Source organism: Monodelphis domestica, chromosome 3 (assembly GCF_027887165.1).
Source record: "Monodelphis domestica isolate mMonDom1 chromosome 3, mMonDom1.pri, whole genome shotgun sequence".
Classification (NCBI taxonomy): Eukaryota; Metazoa; Chordata; class Mammalia; order Didelphimorphia; family Didelphidae; genus Monodelphis; species Monodelphis domestica.
Window position 1 is genome coordinate 97,216,439 of NC_077229.1, and position 14,085 is coordinate 97,230,523.

A 14,085-nucleotide genomic window follows, 5' to 3' on the forward strand; every position below is an offset into this window, starting at 1 on the left:
AACATGATTAGAGCATTTTTCTTTTTCTGAAAGCTGCTTGCTCATATCCTTCGACTATTTATCAGTTGGGCAATGGCTTCAGTTCAGTTCCCTATATATTTGAGAAACCAGGCTTTTATGAGAGAAATTTGCTACAGTTCCCCTTTTCCCCACTTTCCTGCTTTCCTTCTAATTTTGACTGCATTGGTTTTGTTTGTTCAAAAACTTTTAAATTTCATGTAATAAAAATTATTCATTTTATTTCCTCTGTTCTCATTTCTTGTTTGGAAATACACTCTTCCCTCATACATAGATCTGATAGGTAAACTTTTTTGCTTATATCACTCTTATTTCTAAATATTGTAACCATTCTGATTTTGTTGTAGTACACAGTGTAAGATGTTCTATGCCTAGTTTTTGCTAGACTGCTTTATAGTTTTCCTAACAGGTTTTTGTCAGTGAGTTTTTGCCCCCACAGCTTGGATCTTTGATTTTATCAAATGATAGATAGATTACAATTACCACTATATGTTGTATACCTATTTTATTCCACTGATAAATCAATTTCTTAATACTAGAGTGCTTTGATTACTACTTTGTAATAGTTTGACCCTCTCCATTTTTTTCATTGATTCTCATGAAGTCTTAACTTTTTTGTCCCTCCAGATGAATTTTTTCCCCCCTAGCTCTATAAAGTAATCCTTTGGTAGTCTGGTGTGGTACTGGATGAATTTAGGTAGTCTTGTTTTTATTTTATTGGCTTGGCTTACTCATGAGCAATAAATATTTCTACAATTATTTAGATCCAAATTTGTGTGAAGAGTGTCTTGTAATTGTGTTCATATAGTTAATTCTTCTGAGAGCCTTAGCAAGTTGGATCCCAGGGATCTTATATTATCTACAATTATTTTAAATGGAATTTCTCTGTCTTTCTTGCTAAGTATTCTTAATAATATGTGGAAATTCTGATGGTTTGTGTGGATTTATTTTATATCCTGAAACTTTGCTAAAGTTGTTTTAACTAGTTTTGGGGTTTACTTTCTAGTGTTCTTTAAGTATACTATAGTATCTGCATGAAGTGATAGTTTTATTTCCTTGTTGCCTATAATAATTCATTTTTTTCTTATCTTATAAAGATAGGTAGCATTTCTAGCACAATATAAACAATAATGGTGATAATAAATATCCTTGCTTCATCTCTGATCTTACTGAAATGGCTTCTAGCTTATCCCCATTACAGATAACACTTGCCTTTGGGTTTAGATAGACTCTACTGGTCTTTTAAAGATAAGTTCCGTTTATTCTTATGCTTTTCAGTGTCATTAATAAGAATGGCATTGTATTTTGTCAAAATCTTTTTCTGCAACTTTTGGCATATCATATGAATTTTGTTTTTGTTACTGATATGGTCAATTATGTTTATAGTTTTCCTAATAATGAAAAAGCTCTGCATTCCTAGTAAATAAATCTAGCCTGATTAAAGTGTATGAACTTTGCCATACATTGCTGTAATCTTGCTGGCATTTAATTAAAAAATTTTGCATCAATATTCATTAGAGGAAAGTAGTCTCTAGTTTTCTTTCTTTTTGTTCTCCCTGGTTTAAGTATCAAAACCACACAGGTGTCATAAAAAGAATTTGATAATACTTTTTTTCAAACAGCTTATATAATATGTAATGAATTGTTCTTTAAATGCTTGGAAGAATTCACTTGAAAATCCATCTGGTCTTGGTGTTTTTCTTTGGGGAAATCTTTAATGATTTATTCAGTTTCTTTTTTCTAAGCTAGAGTTAGTTACGTATCTCTCTTCTTGCTTCATCTGGGCAATTTATATTTTTAGAAATATTCACTCATTTAATTTATAATCACTTTTATTGACATATAGTTGGACAAAATAGCTTCTAAAAACTACTTCAATTTCACCTTCCATTAATTGTGCATTCACAAAAAAGTGCATTCACACATTTTGCTTCTGAAAGTGATAATTCATTAAAAAAAATAAAATTAGTCATTGACATTTCTTATCCCGGTTCCCCCCAAAACCAGCTCCTAGTTTTCCCTTAAATACTGTTTTTGCTATAGCTCATAAATTTGATCATTGTTAACATTATCTTTAATGTGGTTATTTCAGTGAATTGTTCTTTGACCCACTTATTCTTTAGGATTTAGTTTTCAATTGGTTTTAAATCATTGCTTCAAAAGCACTTTACTGAATGTAATTTATATTGCGTTCTGGTCCAAAAAGAATTCATTTAATGTTTCTACTTTTCTGTCTATGAGGTTTTCTTAACTAATACATGCTCAATTTTTGTGATGGTGCCAAGTATAGTTGAGAGAAGTATACTTTTTTTTAAAACCCTTACCTTCTGCCTTAGAACCATTTGCTTCTAAGGCAGAAGAGTGGTAAGAGCTAGGCAATGAGGGTTAAGTGACTTGCCCAGGGTCACATAGGAAGTATCTGAGGTCAGATTTGAACCTAGGATCTTCTATCTCTAGGCCTGGTTCTCAATTCACTGAGCCACCCAGTTGTCCCCAGAGAAATGTACTGCCATCACCATCCAATATTCTCCAAAGGTATTTCTAAAACTCTATTCTTCTTAATTACTTCTTGTTTATATTATTAGGTTTATCTAGGTCTTAGAGGGGTAAATTGAGGTCCTCGTCTAGTATAGTTTTAGTATTTCCTCATGTAACTCATTTATATTTCTTTCAAGAAATTGGATGCCATGCCATTTGGTTCTTATGTTGATTATTGACATTCCTTGATTTATACAGTTAACTTTTAGCAAAATTTAGTAAAAAAAAAAAAGTTTCCCAGATTTTCTTTTAATTAGGTCTATTTTTGCTTTTGCTTTGTATGAGACCATGATCAACCTTTACTTTAGCTGGAGCACAATAGTTGGCTGCAGTTCTTTATTTTAACTCTGTATCTTTCTGTTTCAAGTATGTTTCTTATGAACAAAATTTACTGTGACTTTTTATTGGTGGTCCTCCTCAGATTATGGTTTGACATGCTTTTAAAAGTTATTTAGAAGAATGTGTTAGGAGTTAGGCAAAAAATGCTCACTTGACTGTGCCAACTTAACTTTGCCCCCTCTGGATCGTTTTATAATGAATAGCTACCGCCTAATTTATTAGTCAGCCTGAAATCGTCGATAGAGGGTTGGCCTTTGAGTCAGGAAGACCTGGGTTCAAATATTTCCTCTGATATATACTAATTATGTGACTATGGGCAAGTCCCTTAATCTTTTAGTACACTAAGCAACTCTTTTAAGATTACAAGCTACAGAGGAGCTATCTATCTGTATTGTTTCTATACCAGCAGTTCCCTATACTAACAAAGTCACAATTCTGAAAGAAAATTAGATTTTGTGGAAATAGAGATTTCATGCTTATTTAAAATGAACTTCTGCATATTTCTTTCAACTGAAAAATGGGCATACAACTGCTCCAGAATGGTTATGATAAACCATCATTCTGTAGGTAGTTTACAACTTTTAAAAGGGTATTTCACAGTACATGTTAAATTTATGGTTGGACTGGAATATATTTAATTGGTTGCCAGGGATTTAATTACTAAATCCCAAAAATGAAGTACTAAAAGTCAGGATGGAATTTATGGTAGTTTATTTTACAATAGAGGGAAAATATTAAGGAAGAGAGAAAGAGAAAAAAAAAGAGAGACAGAGAAAGTTCCAGCTTCCTCTGGGTGAGGAAGGAATTCTAAGGTCCCAGTGAGGGGAAAGGTTGATGTCTCCAGAAAGGCCAAGGAAAGGAAGTCAGCCTTTACACTCATCACATGTCAGGTCAATCAGCAGATTCTTTCTCAGCCTCAACTCCAGGAGAACTGCTTCTTACAGGAGGCTCCATTCCAAATGTGCTCTCTTTCAAACTCCCAGAAGACCCCCTTTAGGCCCTTGTCTCTTTCTTTTAAAGACCTTTTTTCTTGCTCACTTACCCTAATTCTACATCTACCAATCCCAGTTGTCACTCTGCTCTAGGGCAGTCCATTCTAATTCATTACCCACTTTCGCACATGTGGGTCACAGACCTCCCACTTCATGATTAAGTGGGATATTTACACCTTGGTGATTAGATCTAACATGGGCAGATCTTCCCACTCAACTTTAAGCATTGTGTTTGTATTTGGGGGGATTAAATCTAAAAGATAGACAGGGGATTATAATTTAATCTTCACAATAAAGGATGAGCTAAGTACCTTCATTGTTACAATCAGGGGAGAGCCAAATCCAATCTTTACATACATGACCCCTGGTGTTCTAAGAAATGACTAGGCACTAGCACAGGCCACCAAAGTTCAAGGATCTCCTAGAAGCCTATATGGAACGGTGTGTATGAGGTACAGAAAGAAATTCAGCATAACTGAATGGTACAGTTAAAAAAGTATTACAATGTAAAAAATCTGGAAAAGGGAGGTTGAAGTCAAGCTATAAATAGCTTTTAAATAATAGAGGAAACTATACTTGATTCTAGAAAGCACAGGGAACTATCAGAACAGAGTAAGAATAACAGTTAAGCCAGTCAAGATTTATAAAAATAACTTTATTAGTTGTCAGATGGATTGCAGAGAGGAGAGATCTGAGCCTGGGAGACCACTATGGAGGCCACTGCAATAACCTAGGCAAGAGACAGCAACTATGCAGTGGAGAAAAGGGGACAGAGGTGAGAGATGGAGTAAGGGCAGGACTGACAAGATTTGGTAACTGTAAGTGTGAGATAAAAAAAGTCTGGAAGAGGGTAGGATTTGAGGAGAAAAGATAATAAGCCCTGTTTTGGACATGGTGATTTTGAAATGCCCAGTTCAAAATGTCCAATAAATAACTGGTGATGGGGGACTGGTACTAGAGGTATGTCTATATCTATATGTCTAGGAGTCATATGTCTTAAGGAATAATTAAACTTGTAGGAGCTGAGGAAGTTACCAAGGGAGAGAACTTATTGAGGGGTGTATGTAAGGAGGTATATTCCAACATGAAAGCATAAGTAAATATAAGATAATTTTTGGGTGGGAGGGGGCATAAGATAATTTGAGGAGGGAGAAAAAATTACCAACTGGGAAAACCAGGGAAAAGTTTATGGAAGAAGTGGAACCTGAGCTGAGCCCTAAAGGAAGCCAAGGATCCTAAGAGATAGAGGTGAAGGGGGTGCTGAATGCATGGAGGACAATCTATGTTAAGTCACAGAAAGAAGAGATGAGATGCTGAGGTCAGGGAACAGCTAGCAATGGAGTTCAACCAGAATATAGAGTGCATAAAGCAAGTAATTTGAGATAAGGTTAGAAAGGTAGGCAGTTGGGTGAAAGTCAGATGGTAGAGGGATTGAAAGCCAAGAAGTTTAGATTTTATCTTACGGCCCACTGAAAATTTGTGAGGAGAGCACAGAGTCAGAGCAGTGCCTTAGAAGATTATTGACAAGTGTATGAAAGATAGACTAGAGAAAGGAGAAAGGAGGAGGGTAGATCTCTTATTTTCAAAGTCAGTCTAGAACCTCTCAGAGAAATAAAGAAAGATGCCAGTGCTTAGACAATCTGACAGCAGCAACATCCCCTAATCCATGGGGGAAAAGTTATAGTGAAAATAAGCAAAATTTTTGCTATTTGTTTCTTTCCACTCTTCCACTGCCACTGCTGAATTTCCACTTGAGGGATGAATATAGAAAGACATTCTATTTAAAACTGGAGATGAGTTTGTGTGATGATACATTTATTAACTAAGTAACAAAGATCAAATTAATATGCTACCATGTTCAATTTAAGAAATAAACATTATTTAACATTGCATATATTCAAAGAATGAGATAATTCTCTCCAGATGAAAAATAAAATCTAAAAATCTCCATCATTCTTCAGTGTGTTCAGGAACAATCAATTCACATCCATGTCTTTTTAAGAATAATTTGCAAACCTCAAACAGCAGATTTATAGAGTGGACAGAGCTCAGAACCTAGACTCAGAAGACATGAGTTTCAACTGTTTCAGACACAAGCTGTTCTCTCTGGGTGTCAGTTTCCTCATATGTAAGAAATGATGGGGTTTGAATCTGATGACCACTCAGGTCCCTTTCAAGCTCTAAATCACAGAGTCTATGATCATAGGCAATCCTCTAGGCTTATTAGTGTTTGTTTCCCAATCTATAAAATATAGATACTCCTTGTATTTTAGAATTATTATTCCTAGAGGGAGAAAGAAAGCTGTCATATGAATGTGGAGAAACCCAGGAAGATTTGGGATGTGGAGCAAGTAAAAAAGAATCAAGAAAAAATATACATGATTTTTTAATAATACAAAACAAAAGTAACATTAAGTAACATCAGAATTTATATCAATTCAATGGAGGAAGAGGAGCATTTATTGCATACCAAATGAGCACTTATTGAGTACCTATTATGTGCCAGGCACTGTCCTAAGTGCTTTTGTTTTTTAAACTCTTAACTTCTGTCTTAGCTTTGACACTAAGTATTGGTTCCAAAACAGACTTGTGTAAAGATAATTTAGGGTCGTGACCTAATCTATATTTAATTTTTGGTCGCCGGGGGATATCTCAAATAAAATACCCAAGTCAGTTTGGAAATCTATGGTAGTTTAATCAATAAAGAGGGAAGAAATCAAGGAGAAGAGAGAGGGAAAGGGTATAGGATTTCTCCCGCCTGGCCTGTACCAGGGGGAGTTCAAAGTCCTCCACCACAAGGTTTCTGGAGATTAGAGGCTTCTAAGTGGATAGTGTTTGGAAAGTAAAGGAGGAAAAATCTGCCTAAACTTCAAAAGAATCAGAGAAGGCTCCTCACCTGAACTATGTTACTAGGCTTCCTCCAGTATGGTATCAAGGAAAACTCACCGCTAAACTGGACAATAGCTGCCACCAGCCACTTCTCCGCCGCAAAAGAGGCCGGAGAGAGGAAGTGATGTGAAATATATAGGCAGTTTTACATCACTTTCCTGCATCTCACCTGTACCAATGGTAGCTCAAGCTTGGCTTAGGACAGCCTAGAGGTCTGTCAGCTCTTTTTGATTTGTCATTTGCTAGCACAGGACTGTCATAGGCCATCCTCCTAGATATTTAATCCTTAAGTATGGGTGTAGACATTCCTGATTTTGTTAGACTAAGTAGGGTGGAGTAATCTAAAGTTCACACTTGTTCAGTCTCACACAGCTGGCATCTGAAGCCTGATTTGAATTTAGGTCTTTTGGACTCCAGGCTAAGTACTCTTATCTATTGCACCACAGCTACATTGACCAATCTTTATACAGGAGGACCAAAGACAAATATTTGGATATTTTATTCTTCTTGAATAAGGAATAAAGGAATTTTTTAAAAATGAGGAATAAAGAGTTGGTAGACTATGGATGAGGAATAAGTCATGTTGTCAGACAAAGTCAATGTGTTGGTTTTGTTTTGTTTTTTTAATTTTTTTGTTATAAAAGTGAATACTAGAAAGTGACAAAGTGATGTTTAAAAAAACCTCAAAGCATCCATAAAACATTTAAAAATATCAGCTGATAAAAAAATTGTATTTCAACAAAACAACTAGGATGTGTCCAACAACATGCTGTCAAAGAACTTGTACACAGACAGTATGACACAACGCAGTGTGATAAAAGCAAATAGGGATCTCACAGTCTAGTAAAGTTCAAGGAGAGAACATTTTCATCTAGCTGGTAGAGACTAGGAAAGGCTTCAGGAAGGCACTTCCTTGACCAAACAAGTTAAGATATATTTTAGGGATCTATGGGAACCAAATGGAAAAGGAAATTGTTGCAGTTCTGCTTTTATAATCTCTTTATACTGAATGGCAATTATCCTCTATATGAGTTGATGTAATTAACCAATCATCACATCTAAAAAAGCAAACAAGGGAAGGCCACCTGCAGAATTTAGGCACCATCTTGCCTACCAGGTTAAGGCTTCTGGGGTTCCTTTGGATCTAGAGATCATTCTTCGCCAGCTATCAGCTTGTCCTAGAGCAGTCTGAGAGTTTCATAATCCAAGATTTATTGGCAATATTCCCCCATGGTGGTACTAGCACCAAAGATGGCTGGGTCATTGGCTTTTCACATTTCACTTTTCCAATTCTCAGGGGATTCAAAAGCAGTGATTATTAGACTGGTTGCCAAAGACCAAAAAACTAATTTTTCTTCTTGCAAATGTGTTATTTATGGGAACTGGGGTGAAACAAAACCCTGTTTTATTTGCGTATTTTTGGCTAACATAAGTATATTATTGAAATCTCTGGAAACTGGGACAGATCTCAGCAGTTTGGGGGTATAAAGCAAAATAATGACAGGCAACAAATTGTATGGGGTAGCAGAAGAATATCAGCAGGAATTGAACTCCTAACAGAGAACTGCTTAGGATACTTTATTTCTAAATAGCTTAACTACTGCCAAGGAGAATGGCTTTGAGATACAATGTTTCATGACCTGAGAACATCGCCTTTTGCCTTAAAGAGAAAAAGAACTTTCTACCAAGAAATATGAATTCCTTCCAAAGGAAAGCATTGACCTACATATGTAAATATATAATCTGTAATACAGGAGTGATAAAATTGTGTATCTGTCTCCTTAGGTACATTATAAAAACCTCACATGTATTGAAGCAATTCTAGTTTAACTGGCACTAACACACATGAAATAAACTTTGAAGGAAAAAATAAAAAGATTTAACCTCTCTGGACCTTGATTTTATCTCCTATAAAGGACAGAGTTAGATTAGAGGGCAAAGGTCCTCTTGCTCTTATTCTGTGATTCAGATTCTGAAAGATAGTGGGGATGAGGATGGGAATTCTTCATAGGAGGAAAGCCTGGGGAGGAAGAAGGAATTAATGAGTTTGTACAAATAGATAGATGTGAGAGAAAAAATTCCCAGCTCAGAAACATTGAACAGTATAGTTTAGATTATGCCCTGAGGAAACTGAGGCAGAGGTTAAAGTGACTTGGCCAGGGTCACACAGCTATTAGGTATGAGAAGTGTAGCAGTCAGATTGCCTTTAAAGAGAACATGCTCAGTCTTGAGCATGCTCAGTATTGCTCATGGCTGGGAAGGCCTCTGACCCTTGACCCCAGCTTCTCCCAGGTTAGGCGGGAAAACAAGTTTCTTTGTTCTCACTTGGTTAAGAGAAACCACACCTATGCCTTGTCATTGACCAATGAGGGTCATCCCTATGTACTACGTAGCAAATGGTATTTATGGCCCAGCAAGCTCCGCCTCGCCCCGCTCTCTCCCCTCTCTTCTCTTTCAGGCTAGCTGATGGCTGTCCTTGCAGGAGCTTGGCCTCTGGCCAAGCTCCATCTTTAATCTTTCTCTATTCATCTCTCTGACCTGTATTGTACTGGTAAAAGCCTTTGGAATAGTCCTTTGATCAGAGTTTGGCTGTGGCTCATTGATAATTAATAAAGACTCATTCTGACCACCTCATATCTCTAATTTGACTCTAAACTTCTATCCTGTCTCCATCTTCCTACCTTGTGGCTTCTCTCCCCTCTGAGAGAGACTACAGAGAAGTAATATTATCTGACTCCAAGTCCAAGGTGCACCAAACCATCTAGTTGCCTGTAAATTTTCCAGTAAGCCTGAAAAGGTGAATTGGGATTGGATTATCATTTGCTAATACAGTGGTAGTAGCTTGTATTTCAATAGTCAGACTTTTTCAGTTGGGCTCTAGGACTTTTCTTGACCCAAGAACACTCTCTTAGTGAGTTCATTGGTAGACTTGGAGAGTTACAATTTTGCTTCCAATTCAGCTATGCTCCTCACTAGTTTTTTTGCCAATTTGCCTCTGTGCTCATTTTATTTATTTTTTATTTTTTAAGCATTTATTTTATTTGGTCATTTTCCAACTTATTCATTAGAAATAAAGATCACCTTTTTTTTTCCCTCCCCCCTCCCCCCACCCTCCCATTGGAGATGCACAATTCCTCTGGGTATCACATGCTTCCTCAACCTGAGCCCATTTCCAAGGTATTGGTTTCCATAGTAGGGTGTTCATTCAGAGTCTCTCCTTGTTCATATCCCCTCCACCCCTGTAGTCAAGCTGTTGTCCTTCCTCCGTGTTTTTACTCCCACAGTTTGTCCTCTGCTTGTGGGTAGTGTTTTTTTCTCCTTGGTCCCTGCAGGTTGTTCAGGGACATTGCATTGACCCTAATGGAGAAGTCCATTACTTTCGATTGTACCACAGTGTATCAATCTCTGTGTACAATGTTTTCCTGGCTCTGCTCCTTTCACTCTGCATCACTTCCTGGAGGTTGTTCTAGTCTCCATGGAATTCCTCCACTTTATTGTTCCTTTTAGCACAATAGTATTCCATCACCAACATGTACCACAATTTGTTCAGCTATTCCCCATTTGAAGGGCATCCCCTCATTTTCCAATTTTTTGCCACTACAAAGAGTGCAACTATGAATATTCTTGTACAAGTCTTTTTACTTAATGGGGTACAAACCCAGCAATGCTATGGAATTGCCCTCCAGAATGGATGGATCATTTCACAACTCCACCAGCAATGAACTAATGTCCCTACTTTGCCACATCCCCTCCAGCATTCATTACTTTACTTCACTGTCATGTTAGCCAGTCTGCTGGGTGTGAGGTGATACCTCAGAGTTGTTTTGATTTGCATCTCTCTGATTATAAGAGATTTAGAACACTTTTTCATGTGCTTATTAATGGTATTTATTTCTTTGGCTGAAAACTGCCTATTCATGTCCCTTGCCCATTTATCAATTGGAGAATGGCTTGATTTTTTGTACAATTGCTTTAGCTCTTTATAAATTTGAGTAATTAGACCTTTGTCAGAGGTTTTTGTTATGAAGATTGTTTCCCAATTTGTTGCTTCCCTTCTAATTTTGATTACATTGGTTTTGTTTGTACAGAAACTTTTTAATTTGATGTAATCAAAATTATTTATTTTACATTTTATGACTCTTTCTATGTCTTGCTTGGTTTTAAAGTCTTTCCCTTCCCAAAGGTCTGATATGTATACTATTCTGTGTTCACATAATTTACTTATAGTTTCCTTCTTTATATTCAGGTCATTCACCCATTCTGAGTTTATCTTGGTGTAGGGTGTGAGGTGTTGATCCAGACCTAGTCTCTCCCACATTGTCTTCTAATTTTTCCAGCAGTTTTTGTCAAATAGTGGATTTTTGTCCCAAAAGCTGGGGTCTTTGGGTTTGTCATTGACTGTCTTGCTGAGGTCATTTACCCCCAGTCTATTCCACTGATTCTCCTTTCTGTCTCTTAGCCAGTACCAAATTGTTTTGATGACCACTGCTTTATAGTATAGTTTGAGATCTGGGACTGCAAGGCCCCCTTCCTTTGTATTTTTTTCATTATTTCCCTGGATATCCTTGATCCTTTGTCCTTCCAAATGAACTTTGTTATGTTTTTTTCTAATTCAGTAAAAAATTTTTTGGAAGTTCAATGGGTATGGCACTAAATAGATAGATCAGTTTGGGAAGGATATTCATTCTTACCCATATGTTCATTTTAGAAGCATTGCTCCCCCCATTCAATTCTGCAGTCATTGTCAGAACCTGAAATATGGCTCTGCCTTTAGAAGAACTATGGATTTCCACTGTTCCTTCCCTTAATCTCTATTCCATAAATATGTTTTTTATTAATAGTTTTCATTTCCATTAACCAAAATGAGCATTTAAATATACAAATTCTAATAGAAATTGCTATTTTTAAAAAAATGGAAGAACCCAAGAACTTCCAAAACTAAACAGAAAAAGTGACTAAATGGTCATATATGTAACCACACGTGTCCTTGGTTCAGTTTAAATTTCACTGGTATGCTGATGAATTAGTAAATCTAACATGGGCCCTCAGTGGTCTTCTCCTTCTCCTCCTAATATTCATTCCCTTAAGAGATCAGTTACCTGCCCCTTGCCATGCAAATTAAGATCCATAGTAATCCTGGCATATCTCTTCAAAGGCCATTTGTCCATCACTTCTGACAGTCTCAAGACCACAAATGAGATTGGAAGTTGAAAGATCCTCTAGCTAGATCTTTCCAAAACTCCTGATACCTTTTATCTAGATGGTATTTTTTTCTAGGACCTTTTGAAGTTATCATCTTCAGACTTTCATTCTGATGTATGCTAGTAGAAAAAAAAATCAGGGATGCCAAGTCTGTGTAAACCTTTCCATGCTGCTCCAGGTGCCCCCCGACTCAGGAGGTACTACCTATGCCTTTTCAACCCCTTCCTCTTAATGGTTGTTTTCTTCTTCATCCTTCATTTTAAGTGAAGGCCACCAGGCCAGCCATATTCACTCCTTCATTCCTCATTAGGTCCCACTCCTGATGCCAGACTCCATCATGTCTTTCCCTATCCCAGCTTCCTTTCTGTGTTGTCTTGTCCTTGTTAAGGCACTTAATTCTTCAGAGGCAGAGACTGTCTTTCTTTTTGCTTCTATTTGTATCCTTATCAGTTAGCACAGTGCCTGGTACTTAGTAAATTGTTGTTAATAAATGTTTACTGTTTTTGACCAAGTTTCTTGGATAACTTTCTTACTAAGATCAATCACTTGAACATGGCAACAGTTTTATGATGAAAAGTCATCCCCTAAATATTTAAAACTTTATAGCAAGGCACTCAAAATGTAAAATAGCCTGGTACACTAATGCTAACACTGACAAGGCCCTTTAAAGCCCTTTATTCACATTACTGCAATGTATCCTCTCAATAAACTCATGAGAGACAATGCACAATTCTTTCCAATTCTACAGAGGGGAAAACTGGAGTTTAGAGGGGTTAGTGACTTCCTTAATGCACAATGGCTAATTAGCAGAAGCTTTGGTATTGGATCACCTGAGTCTAAGACCAGGACTCTTTTCACTACTCTGTGAGATTGGTATACAGGGGGCATTCCAATAGTCTACTTTCTTTCTTTTTTTTTTTAATTAATACTGTATATTGGTTCCAAGGCAGAAGAGTGGTGAGGGCTAGGCAATGGTGGTTAAGTGATTTGCCCAGGGTCACACAGCTGGGAAGTGTCTGAGGCCAGATATGGATCGAAGACTTCCAGTCTCTAGGCCTGACTCTCAATCCACTGAGCCACCCATATACCCCTATTTTCAACACTTTTTGAAGACAATTCTGAAACGGAGGACTTGAGTAGTGCCAGTAGCTTTAAACAAAGACTTTTCATCTTTTCTACCTAGACCTTCCTAAAATTTATAATGCCCTTGGTCTTAATAATCAAATGCCTACTCTGCACTTAGCAGTGTTGGTGCCAGGAATACACCACTTAATGATAGTCTTTATCCTCAAGGAGTTCAAAATCTAGTGTCTAGGAAGCATCAAGGTTAACTATTAGAATCCCACCAATTTTCAAAATAAATACAGCTACTTTTGGAGGCTCTGCTTAGCTATGGAAATAGGGCTGTGATTAAATACAATTACTGATGTACAAATCATTTCTCAGTGACATTGCTAGAGGGTGGGCACGGTATAGAAGGTCTCTTTTTAGTACTGCCCTCACCCATCCATTTGGTATTACTAGGCTTTGTGATACTGCCTTCCTGTGTGTGTGTGTGTGGTAGTAGTGAAGGTCTCTAAGGAATTAAAAGATTCTGGAGGAGTATGTTTGTATAAGAAACTTTTAGGAACAAAATTTTGGGGGTCATCTCATTTTGTGTTAATTTATTCTTTACTAACTGAATTTAGATCCCTTGGCATAAACAGATGGCATGTTTTTATACTTCATTAAACTTTGGCAACATAATGTATCTTAAATAGACAATTTTTGTTCAACAGCATTCGCTTTGCAATAATTTGGCAAGAATTAATCACTTCAAGCCTATTTAGAGGCACTTGAGATTCATAACCTCACAATTTTAAAGAGATCCACAGATATATGTGCAATAACCAATTGGCATTTAATGAATACACAATACAATACTTGCCATACTAAATCTTAATAAAATATACAGAAGACACTTAAATTGTTACTGATATTGAGTTAAATCCTCCATTGAAATCAATTCTTTAAACCTATTGCTGATCTCCCCTATAAATACAGACTCATTAATTGCCAACAACTTGTTGGAATTAAGACAGAAGCATCTGATTTCTCTGTGTAAATG